Source organism: Gossypium hirsutum, chromosome A13, assembly GCF_007990345.1.
Source record: "Gossypium hirsutum isolate 1008001.06 chromosome A13, Gossypium_hirsutum_v2.1, whole genome shotgun sequence".
In the NCBI taxonomy this organism is placed as follows: Eukaryota; Viridiplantae; Streptophyta; class Magnoliopsida; order Malvales; family Malvaceae; genus Gossypium; species Gossypium hirsutum.
The window spans coordinates 18,014,819-18,020,605 of record NC_053436.1 but is presented as its reverse complement, the minus strand read 5'-3'; positions in this window follow the sequence as shown (position 1 = coordinate 18,020,605).

Genomic DNA, 5,787 nt, shown 5'->3' with positions numbered 1-5,787 from the left:
TCCATATTCTTCATTAGGACGAAATTTCAAGGGTTCTCCATAGCTAGGGTTTGTTTCAAGCTTTCAAACTCCATAGTAAGTGATTCCAAGCCCCGTTTTTAATGATCTTTACGTTTTTGGAGTCCCGATAACTTGATTAAGCTTATTCTAGCAATAAATCAACCTAAGGTTCATATTTGGAAAAATATTGATAGGTGAAATTTGTGTATTTTGGTGTTTTATGATAGAATATGAGGTTTTAAATTATATTAGACAACTTGTGCTACTCGGTTTTAAGTGAAAACGAGTAAAAGGGCTTAATCGGTAAAAATACCTAATAGTCATAAGTACATGTTAGAGTGTGAATTTGATATTGTCATAAAAGGGAAAAATGATCAGCATGTCATGAAACATAAGAAAATAGGATGAAGTTTAATTTACGAGCCTTGGGGAAAAAGTGAAAATATGTGAAAATTTAGGGGCAAAAATGTAATTTTGCCAAAGTTTGGGTCAAGGACTATTTTAATAAATGTGAGTATTAAATAAGCTAAATTTTTTTATTATAGATCAAGAAGAACAAAATCCAGAGTTAGACCAGGGAAAGAAAAAGATAGTGGACTAAATCGATATAGTTGATCGTATTTTGTTTCGAGGTAAGTTTGCGGTAAATAAATGCAATATTCTATTATTTTATGTTAATTTTGTTAATTTCCAGCATGTGTAAATTTATTTTTTGAAATTATTCAAAGAAGACTTAAGCATGAATTGAAAGAGAAGTAATTTCAGAAAGTCCCGGTTGAACCTTAGGAATGTGTAGGATACAAATGTCATGACATTATGGTTCAAGGATACCATGTAAGACCATGCTAAGGTATGGAAATTGGTAAGGTTTCTAAGGCAAGGAAATCATGTAAGACCATGTCAAGACATGGCATTGATAAGTTACTATAAGGCAAAGGTCCCATGTAAGACCATGCCAAGGCTTGGCATTGGTGAGTTCATAATGCAAGGATACCATGTAAGACCATGTCAAGACATGGAAATGGTAAGTTTCAAAAGGATACCACGTAAGACCATGACAAATCATGGCAATAGTAAGGTACCCGTGTATCCTTAGTATTCCAAGTGGTTCAACGGGAAAATTTAAAGAGAATATCAAGGTAAAGTAAGGTAAGGTAAGACGAGTTATACTAAAAAGGTAAGACAAGTTCATGCTAGAAGAGCAAAGGTAAGTACATAATGTTCATGTATGCTTGATAAGGAAAAAGGTAAGTAAAATGTATTAATAAATTTGATTAAGTAAGTAAGTATTTAAATAAGTGAGTAAGTGAAGAAGTTTAAAATATGTCTATGACAATTAATGAAGTTGCATTATGTAGTATCATGCCAAGTAGTAAGATAGTTCTTATGAATGTTGTTATTTATTTGCATGTAAACTTACTAAGCTTAATGCTTACCCCCTTTATTTTCCTTCTTTTTATAGTTTTGTCAAGCTAACTCAGGGATCGTAAAGTACGTTAGAGGTCCGGACACACTATCACGAGGATTATTTTGGTATAGCTAGACATTTCATTTTGAGTATGGCATGTATAGCATCGTAGCCATTTTGTGTGTATGATCTTATGATATGGCTAATGATTGGTATGTAAATGCTTGATAATGATTAGCTGTTGGAATGGCTAATCAAAGTCATGTTTGGTGTTATGTATGCCTAAATGCTAGTTATTCCATGGAAATCATGAAAAAGGTGAAATTAGCACAAAACAGAATCAGACAGTAGCAGTGACGTGAATTTGAAAAATCACTAAAAATAGTAGAAATGGAATTAAATGATGAATAAGTTATGAAATCAAACATTATTATGTATATTTTCAAATGGAAGAAACAAAATAGGTAAATGAGATATATTTTATGAGAGATTTAAATTTTTGTGAAACAGGGCCAGAGCGATTTCTGGATCCCCTGTTCTGACTTTGGAAATTCACCAAAAATTTTACAAAAATAATTAGAAGTCATTATTTACATGTACAGATTCCTTATTGAGTATAGTTTTATGAGAAATAAACTTCATAGTAATTGGAACTCTGTATAGGGAGATATTTGATTTGTAATACACAGAGGTCAGAGCAGTCAAACCCCGAAACAAGGGAGACTTTAACTAATAAAATGTACCATTTGGCCCGACCAAAAATTCTAGAAAACAATTAGTTGATATATATATGAGTATAGTTTTAGGAAAAATTTACGGAATTGGATTTCGAGTTTTGTAACTTGAGATATGAATTTTTAAGCGACTGTGACGCAGATTGCCAACTTCTCTGAAAGTTTTAAAAATAAATTGTTTGAGCTGTTTAAGTAATGAATTAAGTCCGTTAACACCTCGTGTTTGACTCCGGCGACGGTCTCGGGTATGGGGCATTACAATATAGGTTAATTACCACACTAAAATAGAACCATTTGCATATTTATAAACATCATCAAATTTATCATCATAAGGCAACTCAAATGGCCAAAATACATATTCATCAAACATACCAAAATGACTCAAGCCTATACATGCCATATACCATATATACAAACTTCAAAAGTACCAAAATAGTTGTCCGATAGTGCGATGAAGTCCCTGATAATCCCCGAATCTGAGCTAGCTTCAAAATACTATAAAACATTGAAAGGTAAACAAAGTAAGCTATGAAGCTTAGTAAGTTCGTATGTAAATATGAAATAATCTTTTCATTCATTAACATTTCTAAATAGATAAAATAAATTACATTTAAGCATCAATCACTAAGTTAACATAAATTTTAACCACATAGTTAAGCATAAGCTCTCAGCTTCTTTTAATTCGTTACTTGAACATTTTCTGTACATACCTGTACCGATACGTAACTATTTATTATCAATTCACTTACCAAATCACTCCAGTTTTATAATTGCTTATGATACGAGCACATCGATTTTTCGATGCCATAATCCAACATGGTCATACACATAAGTTTCCATGGCACTGTCGTGGTCTTACTTTCACATGCCATAACCCGATTATGGTCTTATTATCCGATTTGCCATAGCCCAGCTATGGTCTTATTTAGCAATTCTTCTAACTTAAATCATACATTTAATTCAATCTTCCAAATTTAAACAATAAGATAAATACAATCACAATACCATCCATCAATTTAATAGATACACATTTAAGTTCAATTATACAAACTTACCTTGTATACAAAAATGACGGAACGGACCGACTATTCAATTACTTTGCTTTTTCCCCGATCTAAGTGTGAATTCCTCTTTTATTAATCTATATATAATCAAAATTAACTTATTTAATCATCTCTCTATTCAATTTAGTCCAAAACACACTTTAAAATATATATACTTTTGCCCCTAATATTTCACATTTTTCACATTTTAGTCCCTATGTCACAAAATCACAAATTAATGAAATTCACAATAAAGCCATGCTAGCAGGATTACCATAATGCCCCTAGCAGCCCATATTTTTCATTTATTTCATATTTTAACCACAAACTTTACCCATTTCACAATTTAATCCCCATTTTGCATTTTCACTAAAAATCACTTAACAAAACTTATATATCTATCAACAAGCATTCATAATATATCAAGAAACTTAAAAATACATGCTTATTCATCAATGGAAACATTCAAAATCTTTAACATTTTTGAAAATTAGTCCCTCGGCTAGCTAGACCTAGTTGCAACGATCTCAAAAACATAGAAATCATTAAAAACGAGAAAAAAACCATACCTTAATTAGCTATTTAAGCTTGGACGAATGAAGAACACAAAAATGGTGTTTTCTTAACCCTAGTCTTGGTTGAAACAAGAATAAACAAATATGATACTTTGATTTATTTTACTGATTTTAACTTAAATTTTTAAATTACTTAATTACCCTTATTATAAACCATTTAAAACACCTTAATATATGTCCATATATGTCCACTTATGTCATTTATGGTCTAATTACAACATAAGGACCTTTACTTTAAGGTTCGATAGCTATTAAATACTTTTAGCTAATAGAACTCCACTTTTGCACTTTACGCGATTTAGTCCTTTTTACCAAATTGACTACCAAACGTCAAAATTTGTTAACGAAACTTTCACAAAATCATCCAATCATGCTGTAAACATTAAGATCTTAATAAAATAAATATTTCAACTTCAGACTTGTGGTTTTGAAACCATTGTTTCAATTTGACCAAAAACGGGTTGTTACTATACCAATTGTACTTATCATTAATTGCACTCATGATTTTCTTAATCAATAACGGAAATAATAAAATTATAAAAAATAAGCTAAAATAATAAATTAATACAATTAGAAGATTATCTAACTCGTTTATCTTTCGACTAATATTTTTTGTAAGTAATTGATTCAATAACAATTAACACCATCACAATTTGCAACAACGGCGCCAACAACTTAACCGATTTCGGATGTACCAACGTCCAAAGTGTGAATACCACAACTAAGGATATAGATTTGAGGAAGTTTCTGCAAGTATGCGGGTCAGGTTGTAATATTGTTACAACGAAGTAGGTAAGTACTCCGAGGATCATACCCAAAGGGATTGCAGTTTGGGGAAAACTATTGTCAAGCCAATTACTGGGAATAATTACTAATATACTTGAGTTACGAAGTACTAGTGTTAATATGGAAGAAAGATGACGATAATATTAATAAACCAAATAAATTGAATTAAGCCTAAATATATTCCTATGTTTATGTATCAGTTTCTCCTATCCATGTTTTAGCTACGCGAGTTCCTTTGGCCTAGATCCAATTGTTTTACCTAATTAATTATTGATGTAGTGTTTTCTTCAATGAATTAGTTGATACCCTAGTAGGATTTTCTGATATTTTCACTAGAATAGCGAGTCAACAAGAACTACTTATCTTCTAACCTCACAGTCTAGACTGGTTTAGGGTTAAGGTGTTAATGGATAGGCGATACCAATTTTGGGTTAATCCCTACCTAAATGAATTCCTAGGGTTGTCAAGTCTGGGGTTTAGGTTCTTCCTCTCCCAAACAGTTGATCCGCTAAGAAACTTTATCCTTCAATCAATGAATACGATTAGAATAGTTGAAACCATGCGAGATATGTATAAAGTATAAATTGATTCTAATCTTTACACAAAAATTCAATTAAACAATGTTAAAGAAAGAGATATAAAGAATAGAATAAAAGAAATGAGATACAAATGGATTTATCGATGAAAGAGTGGTTCTATAACAATCTCCACTTGTGAGAGTCTCACTTCGAAATAGGATCTTCCGATTACAAGAACATAAAATACTATAAGTAAAATCTAAGAATGAAATAAAAACCCTAAGTATATTTTCTATCTCTCTAAAATTGTGTGTTTAAACTGATTACGATGGCATTTATATAGGCTAAACTCAAAACATTAAAGTGACTAAACTGTCCTTGAAGTCCTTGGAGTTCAACTAGGACAAATACACCTAATTTCTCTCCAAAACATCATTATCATGTGCATGATTTTTTTAAGGCTGCGCAAGGTTTGGGTGCAACATAGGCATACGATGTTGCAACCAAGGCATACGATGTTGCAACCAAGCACAAGGGGTATGTCGTGACACAGGAGGGTCCTGTCGTGACATCATTGGTAGATTCGCTCCAGAACTTGTTTTTGGATACCCTTCTAGAGAATTTTGTTGCTCATGATTTTCATTAGTTGTTTAGAAAGCTTTGCTATCCCCAAATTGTGAACCATGACCATTTCCACTCTTCTTTCTCCCATTTGTCAGTTTT